This window comes from Podarcis filfolensis (genome assembly GCF_964270895.1).
Source record: "Podarcis filfolensis genome assembly, chromosome: W".
Classification (NCBI taxonomy): domain Eukaryota; kingdom Metazoa; phylum Chordata; class Lepidosauria; order Squamata; family Lacertidae; genus Podarcis; species Podarcis filfolensis.
Genome location: NC_139619.1, coordinates 36,232,993 through 36,252,737, shown reverse-complemented (window position 1 = coordinate 36,252,737; position 19,745 = coordinate 36,232,993). Strand labels below are relative to the sequence as shown.

At 42.0% G+C, this 19,745-nt stretch overlaps 1 protein-coding gene and 1 long non-coding RNA gene across 2 annotated transcripts in view; both read left to right on the top strand.

Annotated features, from left to right (window-relative positions):
* The window catches only part of LOC310753909, a 395,356-nt gene extending 383,404 nt beyond the window's left edge, over positions 1–11,952 (top strand). The window contains exon 2 of the long non-coding RNA XR_014543499.1: positions 10,137–11,952. This is a non-coding gene — a long non-coding RNA (uncharacterized lncRNA). The remainder of the gene's footprint in view (positions 1–10,136) is intronic.
* LOC310753894 (tigger transposable element-derived protein 1-like) overlaps positions 1–19,745 on the top strand; it is a 657,443-nt gene that overhangs the window by 198,078 nt on the left and 439,620 nt on the right. The gene's annotated exons all lie outside the window — the stretch shown is intronic.

The window sequence follows — 19,745 nt, the reverse complement described above, 5'->3', positions numbered from 1 at the left end:
GACCAAGGGAAAGAGACGGTGGAAGAAGATTGGAAGAAATTTAAAGTTTATTTTAAGAACTGTTGTAAAATTATTGAGTGCTAAAATGTTATGGGTAATGTAAAATAGAATTGCAGTGATAAGTAATTGGATAAGAGAAAAAAGATCAGAAATTGTATTACAAGTATTGAAATTAGGGGTTGCTGGGAAAATTTAAAACAGGGATGCAGAAAAGGGAGGTATGGGGAAGTCGTTGAAACAGGGTTTAAGAAAGAGAGGTTAAGAAATTATATGTGTTTATATGTTTGTTTGTTAATGTGTTATGTTGTGAATTGTTAGTTGTCTTGTGTGTTAATATATGTTGTAAAACCAATAAAAATTTATTATAAAAAAAAGAGATAAGATTTATGGCGTTGGAAGCGCACTGGACGTTTACTTAACATTAAACTAATTAAAGTTTAATGGACAGGTTATGGCTGTTTGTACGTCAAGAAGGAGATAAGGAGTGCAGTTCAGAGTGATTCATGAAAGGACTGGAGCGAAGACAGAAGCGGTTGCCGACAACGAAAGCCTTCAAAGCAGCTTGAGTCCTGCAACGTGCCTAGAAAAAGTTTTAAACAGGCACTGCACAGTTTGTACTCGCTGGAAGACGTCTTATTCCTCAAGGAGCCACCTCAGCAGCTGGGAGACGGTCTACAGGTGTGTGAGTATCGTTCCTAAGCCCCAGGGAGGATGGCAGAGTCCCAGGAAAGTTTTGCTGTCCCGTTTACGCGACTCAATGGGAAAAATTGGCAAGATTGGAAGGCTAGAGTAAGGGTTTGGTTGCAAGCAAAAGAGTTGTGGAGTTGTACTGAAGCACCGCCTTTACAGGCAGCTGCAGACGCATCTGCAGAAGACAAAGCAGCAGCAGCAGCAGCAGCAGCTTCACAGAAACGCTACAGGAAAGCCCAAGGTCTATTAGTTTTGGCAGTGGGACCAGAGCAAATGCCTTATGTTTCTGAGTTAAAGAACACGCATGAGGTCTGGACGGTTCTGCAGCGGCTAAATTCCAGAAACACTGCGGGGGCCAAGATCCATGCTACAAGATGTTTGTTTGATTTACGTCTCCAACCAGGAGCGTGTGTGAAAGAACATATTGCCAAAATGGTGTCTGCCTTTAATCAACTAAGACAGCTGGGCATTCCTTTCTCTATGGAGCAGGAGTCATACATATTTTTGTCTTCTCTTGATAAAAGCTATGAGACTCTAGCTTTAACTTTGGAAGCTATGCCTTCAGCTGAATTAACCCTTGAATACATTTCTTCTCGGCTTGCAGATGAACAGGATAAAAGGCAAAGAGAAAGAGGTTTGTCTTCAAAGGGGAGTTGTGCTGTGCCTAAGAGTGGGGATGCTGAGTTTGAGAACACAGTAAATGCTTTTGCAGCTAGACACTGTTTTCGCTGTGGTTCCTCTTCCCATTTAATCAGGAACTGCACACGTGAACCTGGTCAAGACAGCACCAAGGCCGTTACCCCTAGTTACCAGACAAGGAGTTCCAGGGGACGTCGAAGAAGAGGAGGAGGTCTTGGCTACTCCCACAGCACACAGCACATGGCTTCAGCAATGGCGTTGATGCAAGGGCGTGGCTAAGGCAGCAATCTACGCTGGTTGATCGACAGTGGTGCATCTCACCACCTGGTGGCACCATCTAGTGTCCGTTTGCAGAATTGCAGGCATTTGCAAACCCTTAAAGTTGTGACAATGGCAGATTCAGCTAAACGTTCCTTAGAGACCGTAGGCACAGTGTTCTTGAATTGTTTGCATACAGAAATTGATGCCTGTGTGCTAAAGGGAATGAAGGGGTGTATTTTGTCTGTGTCAGAACTTGATAGAGATGGGTTTAAAACTGTGTTTGAAAATGGGGTTTGCACTATTTCAAAGAATAACGTATCTCTTTTGCAGGTGGAATGCAGAAATGGGTTATATTATTTTGAGACAAGTCCAGATGAAGTTGAACAGGTTCATGCTGGTTGTGTGAACTCGCCTACCCATAATTCTTGTGTTCATTTATGGCACCGCCATTTGGGACATATTAATTTTCAGTATGTTAAAAGGCAACCTGAATTATCAGAAGGGTGCAAAATGAACAAATGTACTAAGTATTTGGATTGTACTGCATGCAAAAGGGCGAAGGTTCATAGATGCAGCTATCCCAGTTCAGATAGGAAATCTGACAAAGTATTCCAACTTGTGCATATGGACCTATGTGGCCCAATGCCTGTTGCTAGCATGGGAGGTTCGAGGTATGCACTGTGTCTCTCGGATGACAAAACAAAAGTCACATGGTTTTTTCCTCTCAAAACAAAAGCAGATACTGCAGAAACAGTTAAAAATTGGGTTCATGCAGTAGAACTTGAATTCGGTACTAGAGTACTTGCTTTTCAGACAGACAGAGGGTCAGAATTTACCGGGTCTGTGTTGCAGAATTTCTTTAAGAAAAAGGGAATTAAGCATCGTCTGTCTACACCTTATTCCCCCCAAGAAGGAGGCGTGGCCGAACGTAAAAACAGGGTTCTGCAAGAGTTGGCAAACTCTATGTTTGATTCTAAACTCCCTCAAAGTTACTGGGCGGAAGCCTGGCAGACGGCTACTCATATTCTGAACCGAGTATATAATTCGGTAATTGATACTACGCCATATTTTGCTTTATACGGGAAGAAGCCCAAAGTTAATTACTTTCGGGTGTTTGGATCTCAAGCCTATGTACTTATCCCAAAAGCGTTAAGGAAAAAGGGAAGTCCAAGGGCTAGGAAACTCATCTTTTGTGGGTACGAACCACACGCCAAATCTTGGAGGTTCGTGAACCCAGATGGGGATACTACAAGAGTGGTCATCAGTAGAAGCGCTGAATTTTGTGAGCAATCCGGATGGACTCACTTACATGCTAACCCTGACATTTTGAGAGATGATTTAGGCTTTTATGCTGAGAATGAAAGTCCAGAGGGTGGTGAGCCAGAAGGGGATGGTGCACATGGTTCAGATGCAGATTCTGACCAGGCACAAGGTTCTTCTCCTAAGGTAGAAAAGCCAGAATCTAGGAGTGTTCCAACATCGCCAGTCAGTAGGCCTAGCAGACAGCAAAAGCAAAGCAGGTCGCCTGCAACACCAAGCCCAAGGGAGGTATCTAAACGGAGGTCTTTATCCCTAGGGGCGCATCCAGATATTAAGTCTGAGACAGATTCTGACAGCCAACGGTCAGAGGGGGCACAGATCAAAACGTGCCACAAAGGACAAACCACCAGAGCTGTTTAAGGTGATAAGTGTATACGTAAATATGGCACAGTGTGAGCCAGATAGCTATATAGAGGTACAACAGCTTCCAAGCTCAGAAGCCGTAAAGTGGCAGGAAGCAATGGAAAAAGAGATGGCTTCACTGAAGTCTCTCGGTGTGTTTACAAGTACAGAGCTTCCGAAAGGGCAGCAAGCTGTAGGTTGTCGATGGGTATATCGTTTAAAGCCCACAACTACTGAGGAGTTGCAATATAAAGCCCGACTAGTTGCAAAAGGATTTTCGCAGCGCAAAGGTGTTCACTATTCTCAAATCTATGCCCCTACTTCAAGATTGGAGTCATTAAGAATGCTTCTAGCCTCTTCAGCTAAGAAGGGAAATAAGCTGTTTCATTTTGATGTCAATGTGGCTTATTTAAATGCAGACTTACAGGAGGAAGTCTATATGACACCACCACCAGGTTTTGAAGGAGACAAGCCAAACCAGGTCTGGCGCCTACACAAATCCATTTATGGGTTGAAACAGTCTGCCCGTAATTGGAATTCCTGCTTAAACGATGCTCTAGAGAGCATGGGGTTCAGAAAGAGCACAGCAGATGCGTGTCTTTATCTAAAAGGCTCGGGATGTGAACAAGAAGCAGTTTTGATATTTGTTGACGATTTATTATACAGTGGAAAGGACGATAAACTTGCACAACAATTTGCCACAAAGCTCGGAGAAAAGTTTCAGATAAAATCACTAGGCACTGTATCTGTTTATCTAGGAGTTAAAATTCAGCAAGATGAAAATGGGAACTATTGGCTCAGCCAAGAAGCTAAGATCCAGCAGTTGCTGGAAAGGTTTAAAATGGACAACTGTGCTGGTGTTAAAACCCCAATGGAGTTAAGTTACACAAAGGATGCTCAAGCCGAGCAACAGACAGAGTTCAGTAATCCCGGGGTTTACCAGTCAGCGATAGGCAGTCTACTCCACATTGCACAGTGGACTCAGCCCGATATAACATATGCTGTCAACATGCTGTGTAGACAAGCTGAAAAACCATCAATGCATGCTTGGCAAGGAGTAAAAAGAGTTTTAAGGTATCTCCAAACTACCAAAAGGTTTCGCTTAAAACTATCAGCAGAGGGCAGCACACAACTTGAATGTTGGGCCGACAGCAGTTGGGCAGATGCTGGACCAGATAGAAAATCAGTGTCAGGAATGGCGATAAAATTTGGAAATGCACTAATTGGTTGGAGATCAAGAAAGCAATCACTTATAGCTTTAAGTTCAACTGAATCTGAGTTCAATGCATTATCAGATGTATGGAGAGAACTGGAATTTTATAAGCAACTGGTACAAGAATTGTTTGGAGAATGTTCCCTACCTATCAGAGTGTGGGAAGACAATCAACCTTGTATTAAACTAGCTAAATCAGGTCAATTCAAGGCACTCACAAAACACTTGGATATCCGTTATCAAAATGTATGCCAAAGTGTAAAACAAGGTTTAATTGAACTAAAGTATTGTCCAAGCAAAGAAAATCTCGCAGACGGTTTTACAAAAGCTTTGAGTCCGCAATCTCATAAATATTTCTGTTCAGGTTTAAATTTGAATTAAGGTTGGTACAGCTCAGTGTTACGAGCGAGAGGGGGTGTTGGTACTAAAGGGTTAAGAGGTAACAAGTCGCTCTAATCACTGAGCAGCTGGATGTCATTAAGCATCCAGGAATGTGAGTTAGTTTGTATAAATAGTCAGTTGACCCGTGTGTTTTTCCCCCTTGACCTGACTCGCAGACTCAGTTTGTGGCCATGGGCGTGTTTGCTGATATGAGTTAAGTTTAGAGTAAAGTTTTCTTTATGCCGGAGATAAAAGCATGTGTGCTTTATCGCCAGGGTTTTTCTTTTGTAAATAAAGTTTTTTCCTGAGTTCCAAAGTGCTTGCTCCAGGATTCTTCATTGAAAGGTACTGACTCTCCTGCCTTCTTCAACCGCTGCACGAAATTCTCTGCTGAGATAAGATTTATGGCATTGGAAGCGCACTGGACATTTACTTAACATTAAACTAATTAAAGTTTAATGGACAAAACGGAACGGAGTTATCTGCTCTGTGTTTCAAGAAGATTGATAAAAGGTATGTGCTCTTGCTACGGGAAGCCTGTCAGTTCCTAATTAATGGCTTTAAGGCTGGACTTTGAACTTTTAAGCCAAAGCAGCTTTTTGCTACGGCAGAGGCTCGGCAGAGGCTTGAAAACGAAAGTGCTTTTGAAAGTGCTTTTGGAATGCAGCTGCTGTAGACAGACACAGCTTGCTTAAAGCAGCAGAGATGGCTAATGCAAGGCTAGCAGACGCTTTTGGGATTCCAAAGCTCAATAAAAAGAATTACGTGGAATGGGTGTTGTATGCAGAAGCATTGCTATGAAAAGAGGGTCTGTTCAATGTTATTACAGACGCCGCCCCAGCTCCGATGACAGATGAATGGAGAGCTAAGGATTCAAAAGCAAGGGGAACTCTTACGCTGATAGTATGCCCAGAAGAGTTATGTCTTTTGCGTGATAAGACCTCAGTCAAAGACATCTGGGACACTTTAAGAGACGCTCATTTGAGAACAGAGGCTGGTGCTTCTTTGTTCTACTATGCCAAGTTGCATGATATGGCACTTGCTGAAGGTGCAGATGTGCGTGCTCATCTGATGGAGATGCAGAATCTGAGACATGAGCTTCAACAGAGAGGAATCACCTTTCCAGAGGCTGTGCATTCCTTCATGATTCTACATTCTTTGGGTTCAGGTTGGGAATCCATTGACACTCAGATTGCTGTTCTGCCAACTGCTCAGCTCACGGTAGCGCATGTTACTGCTGTTGTGCTCAACGAAGCGGACAGGCGGAGTGCTAGCTGCGTCGGCAAGGGGGAGTCTTCACAGACGTCATCCCAGAATGCAGTGGAACCACTAGATGGCGCCAAAGCTTTGAAGGCAGTGAAATGCTACTCGTGTGGGCGTCTAGGCCATATGAAGAGGGAATGCAGATATCCCAAGGCCAAGACAGAGCAGCGCAGCGAAAGCTCAACGCGTGGAAAAGGCAAAGGCAAAGGTCCGGTGTCCAGGACAACGCAACACAAGGCGATGGTCTCACGCTTCACTCCAAAGGTCCCAGAGGTCCAGAAGACGTCTGGATCTTTCTTCGTCGTGGATTCAGGAGCCACCCGCCATATTTGCAACGACAAGGGACTGTTCGTGTCTTTTACACTGCAGGAAGGTGCGATTCACCAGGCGGATGACCACACGATCTAAAGTCAAGGCTACGGAACTGTTGTTCTTCACAGTTTGGACTTGTCGATACACGACGTTCTCTACGTTCCAGATGCTGCACACAATCTACTCAGCGTCGCACAGCTGAATGAACGGAACATTCACGTTTCCTTCAAGAACAAGAAGTGCACCATCACAAAGAAAAACGATTATGCATTGCATGCTGAATATGTTGATTGTTTGTTTGTATTGTATTTTGATGATGTTGTGCAGGATGAAACTTGTTGCATTGCAGGTACTAACAAGGTTTTGCATGCAGGATGTATTCATGATTTTCACAGGAAATTTGGTCATTTACACTTTGAGGCAGTATCCAAAATGCCTGCCTTGGTTGAAGGTATGATTATTAAACCCTGCAGGTACCACATGAAGTGTAAGGCATGCGCAGCAAACAAGGTGAAAATGGCTGCGAAAGGTAAGGTGTCTAGTAAACAAGCTACAGAACCATACCAGTTTATGCATGCTGATTTAGTTGGTCCGCTATTGCCCTCTTTGGGTGGAAAAAGGTACTTCATGGTTCTCATTGATGCATTTTCCAGGTATATTTATGTGCACAATCTCAAGCAGAAATCAGAGGCTTTTCCTAGGTTCAAGGAATTCTGTGCTTGGTTGGAAAATGTGCGTGGTAAGAAGATAAAGACTCTTTTCTCTGATCGCGGGGGGGAATTCACTTCTCAGCAGTTTGAAGCATTTCTGACTGAGAAAGGAATTCAGCATGATTTGTCAAGTCCACGGTCTCCTTGGATGAATGGACTTTGTGAGAGAGCAAATCAGACATTGCTTCAAGGCTTGAAAACCTTGCTGCATGATGCCAATCTTCCAGAGAGTTATTGGGCAGAATCTCTCAGCTGTTTTGTTTACAGTTACAATCGGAGATTATCATCATCGATTGGTTGTACCCCCTATGAAAAGATGTTTGGCAAGAAACCATACATCAAACACATGAGAATTTTTGGTTCTGACATGTGGGTTCACACACCACAAAGCTCCAAGTTAGGCAAGCGTGGTTTGCATGGTATCTTTCTAGGATATCAGAAAGGTTCTTACAGAGTAATGATGACTGACTCTAAGACAATTAGGCTCACTAGAAGTGTTGAGTACAATGCCAAGTGGGGGGAGAATATGGGAATTTTCCAATGTTATCCTGATGACAGTGATGAGACTGAGGATAAGCAACAGCCACAGCAACAGCCACACCCTACACCCACTGATGAAGGTCCTGATTCTGAATCTGAGACTGAATCGGATGATTCAGAGGATTTCAAGAGTGCGAAAGCCTCTATGCAACCCTCTGAAGGCTCTGATCAAGAATTGGAGGAACCATTGTTCACAATAGGTCACTTTTCTCCTAAGAAGGAAGAGGAGAGTGTTGAAGACTTACGGCTAATTCGCAGGTGTGAAAGAGCCACTAAAGGTGGAGACTTCCTGTTGATCGCAAACCTGCTGCAAGTGGGAATCTTCCTGGCTGGGAGATTCCGTGCTTTTTGAGGAAAAAAAGGGGTGCTACAGGGCGCAGTAGCCCCCAAAATACCCTCAGTGGCAAACATTGAGGGTCAGGTTCCCGGCAAGCCAATTTGCAAATCGCCTGGCCGTCAGGTAGCCCTGCAAGGGTGAAGAGTACGGGCAGAGCGAGAAAGCAGGCAGAGGGAAGCCATTAACTATCCTCTAAAAAGCGTAGCCCCCAACTTGCAAGGGAAGCAACCGACACTCAAGCTTAAGAAATTCGGACCTAATTGGGATAGAATTCGGAAGTTCAAGGCTAAAGGAAGGTTTTGGAGTAAAAAGATTTAAACGTGGAGTTCAGCTGTACCTGCAATTGAAAACAGATGCAGAACTGTCAGCAGTGCGGGAGTGAGCTGTGAGTAATGGCTAGCCGTTGCCGCTTTCTCTTCTAAAACTTTTTAGAAGAAAATAGCTAAGCAATAAGATAAAAAATAAACAGAAGAGGAAGCAGAGGGACGTTTGGCTGTTATTTTTGGCAAATCTTCGGTGTGTTGGTGAGGGAAAGAAAGAGATAAGAATAGAAGGAATGCTTAGTTTCACTTTTAATAAAGAACTGCGCAACTGGATGTAAGGACTGCCGTCACCATTGTTACATTGTTATACTTTGGAAAAATACCAGCAACGTTTTTGGAGAAGTGAGTATTTTAACGGATAAAAGGGGAAGTTTTATGCACTGTAATAATCTGACTTTTGAAATTGAACAATGCCACAGGTTTTAAGGGTTGATGGTGAGCTTCAAAATTAACTTCTAAAAAAATACTGCCCCCCCCACTCCCACTCCCCCCCCTTCCTTTGCCGTTGGAGTATAATACCATCTCAGAAGCTTTTTAGTGTGGTTTTAATGAATGGATAAGGCTGGAAACTGATTGAGATCGTCCCTCAGGAGAATCCTGCTTTGGATATAATTTTTATTTTTATTTTTTGTTTTTGTCTCCCTTTTTCCTTTTTTTGTGGGACTTATTTTATGGTTTTCTGCTACTTCTTTTTTACTTCCTTCATTGGATTAATCTGAGATTGGAGAGTTTGAAGACTACATTGGATTATAATTGGAGTATAATTAAAATCTAAAACAACTGGCAATAACAAAACTGAGAAAATATATTATTTTTTACTCTTTTTTATGGTTTGGTCCTTTTCTTCCCCTGTTGTATTTTATCTTCAAAATGACGGATTGGATTTAGCCTAAGTGGTGGCAAGAAGATTTTCATTTTTCTATCGTCTCTTTATTAATGAAAAGTTTTAAAACTTTGGCAAAATTTAGCGGAAATTGAGGACTGTGAATTAGCGAATTCTCCTAACGAAAAGGCCAAAAGTACAATCACGATTATATTCTCTCTTTTGGGATTTTCTAAGATAATAAGAGTATCTCCATTGGGTTATATTTTATCTTTATTCTGGCTATTTATTTTGTAATGTAGGAAATACCTGGGTTGATATATTGATTGGAGGAGTTCGGTGTTAACTTTTATATGTTATTGGGTTTTGCTAAATATTGTATAGGGCCTTATTGGTTGTGCTAATTTTGGTGCATTAATTAATTTTGGTAGGAGTGTGAAGAGATTAAAAGATATGTCGCACCAACGGAAAAAAACAAGTGAAGGGGGGACACCGGCAGATAGGAGAAGCTCAAAACAAGAGTCAGATTTTAAGGGAGAAATATTGAAAATGTTTGGAGAAATAAAAAATGATATAAGTGATATAAAGCAGAGTGAAAAAAATTTAGAGGCCAAATTAGAACAAATGGAAAAAAGGATTGGAAAAATGGATAAAAAAATTGATGAAACAGTAAATGAATTAAAGGGGCAATTGAAAGATGTGACTAAGAGAACACAAACGTTGGAAGAGGGGATGAAGAGGACAAAACAGGAAATGAAGGAAGTGAGGAGAGAGGAGGAGAAAATAAAGGTAGAAATGTCAGAGATTAATAAAACACAAGAAGAAGTCTTGGATGCGATTGCTATGAATGAATTGAGGCAGCAGGAGACCAATTTGAGGTTGAGAGCCGTACCAGAGATACAGGGTGAAAATATTAAAGAGAGACTGATTGCAGAAATAGCACAATGGTTAGAATTTCAACCAGAGGAGGTAGCTATGACAGTGCAAACTGTATTTAGAATGAAGGTAAGAACAACCAAGACAAGGAAATTCCCGGGAGACTGTCTAATTATATTCAAGGACAGAGAAATGAGAAATATGATCTTGCAGAAGAACAGAGAAAAAAGATTGAATATCGATGGGAATTATATAATTATTTTTAAAGATATACCGATCAGGCTGTTGAAACGGAGAGATCCATATAAACCATTGGTGCAAATTTTAAAGAAGAACAAAATAGAATTCAAGTGGGAATTTCCAGAGGGGATCTCTTTTTTCTACAAAAGTAAGAAACACAAACATACAAGCCCAGAGGAAGCAAGCAAGTTTCTGAGACGATACAAGGAATTAAGATCAGAAGAGGAAGAAACAAGAGGTGCAGCAGTGGGAGCAGGAGCTACGGGGGAAAGTGGATTAGGAGAGGGAGAAGAAGAAGATGGAAGAAACACAGAAGAAGAAGAAGAAGAAGAAGAAGAAGAAGAAGAAGAAGAAGAAGAAGAAAGATTATAAAATTTTAAATAAAATTTAATTAATTAGGATATCAAGATGGCGTTAAAATTATGGAATTGGAATATTAATGGGATGAACGATAGGAAAAAACGAAATAAAATATTTAAAACAATATTTAAAAAAGGAAAATTTGGATATAATATGTTTACAAGAGACACATGTGGCAAGAAGACATAGAAGAGTTTTGATTAACAAAAGACTAGGAAATGAATTTATATCGTCAGACAAAAACAAAAAGAGAGGGGTGGTATTGTATATAAGAAATAAAATTGAAGCTCAGCAAATTTTCAAAGATGAAGAAGGAAGAATAATCGCAATCCAGATCAAGTGGCAAGGTGAAAAAATAATAATAGTCGGGATCTATGCACCAAACAGAAACAAGACTGATTTTTATAAAGATTTGGAAGAAAAAGTGTTTGATTATATGGACCAAAAGATTATAATAATGGGAGATATGAATGGAGTAGTGTCAATGGAAATGGATAGACTGAGAGCATCAGGAATGAGTAAAGAGGGAAAACTACCAAAGACTTTTTTCTCGATGATTAAGAATTGTAACTTAATAGATATTTGGAGACTGAGACATCCACTTGACAAACAGTTTACGTTTCATTCAGAATCGAATCAGTCAATGTCGCGAATCGATCAAATATGGTTATCTAACGAATTAACTCCAAGAATCATGCAAGTTGAAATTCAACCAAGAGTGATCTCAGACCATAATCCAATCAAATGTGAAATAAGAGGTTACGAAGAAAGATCATTCAGATGGAGAATTAATGACTACCTTCTAGATGATCAAAAAATTTTAGAGGGTGCACAAAAGAAGCTGGCGGAGTATTTTGTGAATAATTGTAAAAAGGGTACAAGAATGAATGTGGTGTGGGATGCTAGCAAGGCGGTGATGAGAGGATTTTTTATCCAACAGAATTCAATAAAAAATAAAAGCAGAGAGAAAGGCAAGAAGGAAATTTTAAGACAAATAATGGACAATGAACAAAAGTTAATTGAGAAACCAGACAATTTGAAAATAAAACAGAATATAAAAGCTCTGCAAACACAATTTGCTATGATAATAAATAAAGAAGTGGAGTGGAATATAAAAAAATTGTGACAAAGGAACTTTGAATTTGCAAACAAATCAGGCAAATGGCTGGCATGGCAAATTAAGAAAAGAAAGGAACAGAACACAATAAATAAAATCATCATAGAAGGAGAAGAGATAGTTAATCCAAAGGGTATCAGAAAAGGATTCTTGGATTTTTACAGGCATTTATATAATAATAAAGAGAAAAATAACATGAGAAAAATAGAAAGATTTTTAAAAGGGAAAAAGGTGCAGAAGATCCCGACAGAAAAGAAAGAAAGGCTGAACGCCCCTATTGAAATGGAAGAGATTAAAGAAGCCATAAAAGAGTTGAAAAAAGGGAAAGCTCCAGGACCAGATGGATTTACAGCAAGCTATTATGAAGAAATGAGAAACATCCTGTCTACACCGCTGAGAGAAGTCATGAACAATATTCTTCAGGACAGAGAAATGTCAGAGACGTGGAAAGAAGCCTTTATTACACTAATTCCAAAACAAGACTCTGATTTGACTCAAGTTAAAAACTACAGGCCTATCTCATTGCTAAATACAGACTACAAATTTTTTGCAAGTATCTTAGCGAAGAGGTTGAAAAAGATACTACAAGAAACTATTCATAAAGACCAGGCGGGTTTCCTTCCTGGCAGACAGATGAAAGATAATATAAGGAATATAATTAATTTGTTAGAATATCTGACAGCCAGGAATGAGAAACAAGCTGCGTTAATATTTGTGGATGCAGAAAAGGCCTTTGATAATATTTCTTGGGACTTTATGTTAAAAAAATTAGAATATATGGAAGTGGGGAAAGAATTCTTTAATGGAATAAAAGCGATATATACTGAACAAAGAGCGAAGCTTATTGTAAACAACATGACTACAGAAGAATTAAAGATATCAAAAGGTACGAGACAAGGATGCCCTCTCTCACCATTGTTATTCATAATGGTTCTGGAAATTTTCTTAAATTCAATAAGGAGAAATGAAGCAATAAAAGGTGTGTCAGTAGGCCGGAATGAGTATACAGTAAAAGCCTTTGCCGATGATCTGGTAATAACAGTGGAAGAACCGCTGGAAAGTGCAAAAGTAGTTTTGGAAGAAGTTGAACAATTTGGTCAAGTGGCAGGGTTTATATTAAACAAGAAAAAAACCAAAATACTTACAAAAAACATGGAACAAGATATGATAGAAACAATGCAACAACAAATAGGGATAGAAGTGGTGAAAAAAGTTAAATATTTGGGAATCTGGTTAACGCTCAAGAATATTGATTTGTTTCAGAATAACTATGAGCCAGTGTGGAAGGGAATAAAGAAAGATCTAGAGGTGTGGGGTCGAATGAAGTTATCTTTATGGGGGATAATTTCAACGATTAAGATGAGCGTGCTGCCAAAGATGTTTTTGTTTCAGACAATTCCAATAATCAAGGGGACAGTGATTTTCAAAGAATGGCAAAGAGCAATTTCAAGATATATCTGGCAGGGTAAGAAGCCTAGAATTCAGTTTAAGTTATTAACGGATGCGAAAGAAAGAGGAGGCTTCGCCCTGCCAGACTTGAAATTATATTATGAAGCTTCATGTCTCTGTTGGTTGAAGGAATGGATAAAGTTAAAAAATACTGATTTGCTAGATTTAGAAGGTTTTGATAACAGATTTGGCTGGCACGCATATTTATGGTGTGAGAAGAAAAAAGTCCATAAAGGTTTCGAAAACCACATATTTAGAAGATCTCTCATAGAAATATGGGAGAGGTATAAAAGTATATTAGAACCAAGAATTCCCCACTGGCTATCTCCGTTAGAAGTTATGAGTCTTAAGAAAGTCAATATGAGGGGGAACTGGATTACATATAAAGAATTGATAGTAAAAGAAGAAGGAAAATGGAAAATGAAACCTTATGAAGAAGTGAAGGAGCACGTATATGATTGGTTGCATTATTATCAGGTTAATGAAATGTTTAAAAAGGATTTTAAAGAAAGAGGTTTTGATGAAAAAGAATCAAAATTTCAAAAGGAAATAATAAATAATGAGTACAAAATTTTATCTAAAATGTATAAAATGTTGCTGGAATGGTACACAAAAGATGAGGAAGTTAAATCGGTTATGATACACTGGACCAGAGATTTGGGTCATAATATACAGTTCAATGACTGGATAAAATTATGGAATGAAAATATAAAATTTACGGCATGCACTGCGTTAAAGGAAAATGTTATGAAAATGGTTTATAGATGGTATATTACACCCGTAAAATTGGCAAAAATGTATAAAACATGTAATAAGTGTTGGAAATGTAAAGAAAAAGAGGGAACATTTTACCATATGTGGTGGGATTGCAAGAAGGTGAAGGGTTTCTGGGAGCTGATATATAATGAGTTGAAAAAGATGATGAAATATACATTTGTTAAGAAACCAGAGGCCTTTCTTTTAGGAATAGTAGGAAATGAGATAAATAGAAAGGACTGTAAACTTTTCCAATACGCAGGAACTGCAGCGAGAATACTACTGGCCCAAAAATGGAAACAGGAACAACTACCGACGTTAGAAGAATGGAGAATGAAACTGATGGACTATGCAGAATTAGATAAACTAACGGGGAAGATCAGATATCTACGTGACCAAAAGTTCATCGAAGATTGGGGAAAGTTTTCAGATTATTTGAAATGTATATGTGATGAGCAAACAACGCTAGTGGGATTTCAAGAAGCTCTGTGAATGTTTGAGGAATATTGTGTTGAAGAAAAATAAGAGGGTGAAGGTATATAAAATGCAATATAAAAATTAGGAAATGTGTAATTAAAAAATGGAATAATGGATGATTGTTAGAGAGGCTGAAGGAAGTCCAAAAGTGAAAATATGTGATAAATTTAGATTGGATATTATAAATGTATGTTGGAAAATTAATAAAAATTATTTATATATAAAAAAGAAAGAGCCACTAAAGGCAGACCTCCAAAGAGATTTGCTGATGAATTTGCTAAAACAGCAGTAGCAGCTGCTAAAAGCTCCAAGAAGGTATTTGAACCTTCAAGCTTCCAAGAAATCCAGGCTTTGGATTCAAAGGATGCTGAGCCATGGTTAGATGCCATGAATGCTGAGCTTGATTCCTTAGAGAGGAACAAAACATGGGAGCTAGTTCCAGTAGTTCCAGGAATGAAACTGCTAGGAAGCAAATGGGTCTTCAAAGCGAAGACAGATCAAAATGGCAAGATAGTCAGACACAAAGCCAGATTGGTAGCCAGAGGTTTTTCACAGGTACCAGGTGAAGACTATCACGAGACCTACTCACCCACCGTGAGGTATGAGAGCACTAGGCTTATGCTCAAACTTGCTGCAGAAGAGAATCTTCACGTTTTTCACCACAATGTGAATACAGCATTTTTGTATGGATCTTTAGGTGAATCACTTTATATGCTTCCACCTGATGGCGTACAGGTAAAACAGGGATTTGTTTGTTCTCTGAAGAAATCCCTTTATGGTCTCAAACAGAGTGCACGGTGCTGGCACACAAAACTCACTGAAGTATTGTTTTCTCTAGGTTTTCAGCAAGGGAAAGCTGATCCATGTGTATTTGTCAAAGAGGAAGGGCAAAAGAAGCTGTATTGCTTGTTTTATGTTGATGATATTCTTTTCTTTTGGAAAGATGTCAAAATGTACAATAACGCCCTAGCTCAACTGAAAGAGCACTTTGACATGAAAGATCTTGGTGAGGTAACCAACTACCTATCTCTGGAAATAGAGAGAGATCAAGATGGTAACATTCTAGTACACCAGTCACGGAAAATTGCTGATGTGTTAAGCAAACTAAACCTGATGAATGCTAACCCTGTAGACACACCGATGACAACAGGTTATCAGGTAGATGACACTGAAGGAGCATTTTCTGACACTACACTGTACAGAAGTGTGCTAGGCAAGCTAAACTTCATTGCCAGTTGTTCAAGACCGGACATTGCTGTTAGCTGTAATTTGCTAAGCAGACAAGTCAACAATCCTACTGTTAAGGATTGGAAAGCTCTGAAACGCATAGCCCGCTATTTGAAAGGCACAATGCATTACAGAAGGGATGCGGGTGGCGCTGTGGGTAAAAGCCTCAGTGCCTAGGACTTGCCGATCGAAAGGTCGGTGGTTCGAATCCCCGTGGCAGGGTGCGCTCCTGTCTTTCGGTCCCAGCGCCTGCCAACCTAGCAGTTCGAAAGCACCCCCGGGTGCAAGTAGATAAATAGGGACCGCTTACTGGCGGGAAGGTAAACGGCGTTTCCGTGCGCTGAGCTGGCTCGCCAGATGCAGCTTTGTTACGCTGACCACGTGACCCGGAAGTGTCTCCGGACAGCGCTGGCCCCCGGCCTCTTAAGTGAGATGGGCGCACAACCCTAGAGTCGGACACGACTGGCCCGTACGGGCAGGGGTACCTTTACCTTTACCTTTTTATGCATTACAGACTGAGATTTAACAATCAGAAGTCTGGTGGTCTTGAAATTTTTGCAGATGCTAGTTTTGGAAGTGACACTACAGACAGGAAAAGCACGTCTGGAGTTTGCTATATGTACAATCAGGGTCTATTTGATTGGTCGTGCAAGAAGCAAACAACAGTTAGCTTAAGTTCTTGTGAAGCTGAACTGAATGCACTGTCTTATTCACTTAAGGATTGTGAATGGTTGTTACAATTGTGCAAAGACATGAAAATTCCTGTCAAATATCCAATCCAGGTTTACCAGGACAACAAAGCATGTTTGGCTTTGCTGAATTCTGAAGGTTGTAAGCAAAGCACGAAGCACTTGCAATTGAAACTGCAACATGCTAGGGAATGTGTTCAGAAGGGACTCGTAACGGTGTCCTATATGCCAGGTAATGAAATTCCTGCTGATGTATTGACCAAAATTGTTCCAAGGGGTCAACACTGTACCTATGTACAAAAGTTGGGTTTGTACTGATATTGTACGAACACGCTGCCCAGTGATGTTCACAGAAAGGGGGAGGATGTTGGTTTCTATTTCCCTCACTGAGCAGCAAATGCTTGTCACAAGACAATGTTTACATTCCAAAGTCCGAGTTACTGTTGGATTCCCACGGGAATGGGAGACTGGATGTGATGTACACTGGTTTCCTGTTTTTCAGTGTTCTGTCGTTTCTTTGTTGGAGAGAGAGTTGCTTCTCTCCTCTCACAGACGCAAGATGTATGTTTGTGTCTTCTCGGTATAGATGAGAAATAAACTTTAGCATGTAGCACAATACCTGCTTATCCTTTCGTTGCGGACTACGAGATTACACTCTGCTTGCATCAGCTCCAGATGGGCCGGAGTTGATCAAAATCTCACAATCCTGATGACAGTGAAGAGTCTGAGGATACACAGCCGCAAAACCCCACACCCACTGATGAAGGTTCTGAATCTGAAACTGACTCAGATGGTTCAGAGGATTTCAAGAGTGCTAAGGCCTCTCTGCGACCCTCTGAAGGCTCTGATCACGAATTGGAGGAACCACTGTTCACTATAGGCCACTTTTCTCCTAAGAAGGAAGAGGAGAGCGTTGAAGACTTACGTCTAATTCACAGGTCTGAAAGAGCCAGAAAAGGTAGACCTCCAAAGAGATTTGCTGATGAATTTGCTAAAGCAGCAAAAGCTGTAACTGCTGTTAATAGCTCCAAGAAGGTATTTGTACCTTCAAGTTTCCAAGAGATCCAGGCTTTGGACTCGAAGGATGCTGAGCCATGGTTAACTGGAGCCATGGCCCGGGAGGACTCCCCTGAGTGAGTGCCTGAGGGCCCTGCTCCTTCCTGCCACTTATCATCTGGCCTGGGGCGGGGCCTGAAGCCTCACAAGGACTGCTTGCTGCCTGCTGCCCAGGAGGACTCCCCTGAGTGAGTGCCTGAGGGCCCTGGTCTTGCCACTTGCCATCTGGCCTGGGGCGGGGCCTGAAGCCTCACAAGGACTGCTTGCTGCTTGCTGCCTGCTGCCCAGGAGGACTCCCCTGAGTGAGCGCCTGAGGGCCCTGCTCCTTCCTGCCACTTACCATCTGGCCTGGGGCGGGGCCTGAAGCCTCACAAGGACTGCTTGCTGCTTGCTGCCCAGGAGGACTCCCCTGAGTGAGTGCTTGAGGGCCCTGGTCTTGCCACTTACCATCTGGCCCAGGGCGGGGCTTGACAGGCCTCACTAGGACAGTTGCTGTTACTGCCAGAGGGGCACAGAGTGTTTTTAAAATGTCTTTAAAAATTTCTTTTGGATTTTTTGTATGTGGGGGGTGGGGGTGGGGGTGGGATGGATGTTTGGTTGGGCTTGGGGATTTTTTTTTTGATTTTGATGTTTTTGTAATTTTTACAGTTTTTTGTTTCTATTGCTTTATTGGTTTTGTTTGTTTGTTTGTTTGTTTAAGGTGTTATTTTGTTCTTAAGGGGAGGGGTCAGGGCTGCCGGGGAGTGGGCCCCAGCCCACAAAATGGCTGGGGCATGTTCCACAGGGGGGGATGCACTGGGACAACCGATCTCAGTGATCATGGGTAGGAGGAGGAGTTACGCTAAGACTAGACCATGTCATTACAGAGGGGGGAGGTTTAGTCGTTGTCTGAGGACTATTCCTGCCTCCGGGTCTGGTCCTGACCGGATGGATACTAGAATCAGCAAGGGAAACCCACATGACCTGAAGGTGCTGCTGTGCAATGCCAGGTCAATGATTCATAAGACCACTGCCATCCATGACTTGACCTGGCATGTGTAACAGAGACTTGGTTGGATGAAGCAGATGGGCCTGTCCTTGCCGCTGCTTGTCCACCAGGTTTCTCTTACGCACAGCAACCCAGGTCATGTGGGCGGGGAGGCGGGGTTGCAGTGATTTTTAGGAAGTCATTAGTTTGCACCAGGCATCCTATTGGGAAGACCCAGTTTTCCGAGTGCATGTTCTGGAAGTTGGGCAATAGGGGCAGTACAGGATTCCTTTTGGTGTACCGACCTCCCCGCTGCACCAAAGATTCCCTGCCCGAGCTGCTTCAGGTCATGGCGGATGTTCTCCTGGAGACACCTAGCTTGGTCGTCCTAGGGGATTTTAACATCCATGCCGACACGACCTTACAAGGGGCCGCTCGGGACTTCGTGGAAAGCATGGCCTCCATGGGGCTGTCCGTGAATAAGTCTGGCCCAACCCATAGCCGCGGACATGCCTTGGACCTGGTGTTTACCTCTATGGATGTTGGTGATCTGACACTAAGTAAAAGCGAAACGAAAGAAGTGCCATGGTCAGATCACTTCCTGGTGCAACTGGACTTCTCTGCGACCCATCCCCTCTGCAGGGAGGTGGGACCAATTCGGATGGTCCGCCCCCGCCACTTAATGGATCCAAATGGTTTCCAGAGAGTGGTAGGGGATGCTTTATCCCATGTTGATGGCCTTTCAGCTGATTCCCTGGTGGCCCACTGGAATGTGGAGTTAACCAGGGCTATTGACTGTTTGGCTCCGAAGCGCCCGCTCCGATTGCATGGAGCCCGGACAGCCCCGTGGTTTTCCACAGATCTGAGGGCAATGAAACAATTGTTGAGACGGCTAGAGCGCCGGTGGCGGATAACTCATTCCAAATCTGACCGGACACAGGTTAGAGCTCAACGTTGAGCCTACCAAGTGGCGATAGCGACGGCGAAGAAGAATTTCTTCACCGCCTCTATTGCATCTGCAGAAAACAGCAGCAGGAGACTTTTTCAGGTGGTTCGCAATTTAGCGGAACCACCTGCAACATCGGGGCCCAGTACGGGCCACATATTCTCCTGCAATGATTTTGCAAAGATTTTTGCAGATAAAATCGCTCAGATTCGGGAAGAAGTAGACTCCACCGTGGGAGCAGGGCCGGGGCAGGAGAGTGCTAGAGTTTTGTCTAGTCAAGTTGAGTGGGATCAATTCCAATCTGTTACCTCCGAGGATGTGGACAGGCTGCTTGGACGAGTGAAACCAACCACCTGTCTCCTGGATCCTTGCCCATCCTGGCTTATAAAAGCTAGCCGGGAAGGACTGGGCGATGGGCTTCGTGGGGTAGT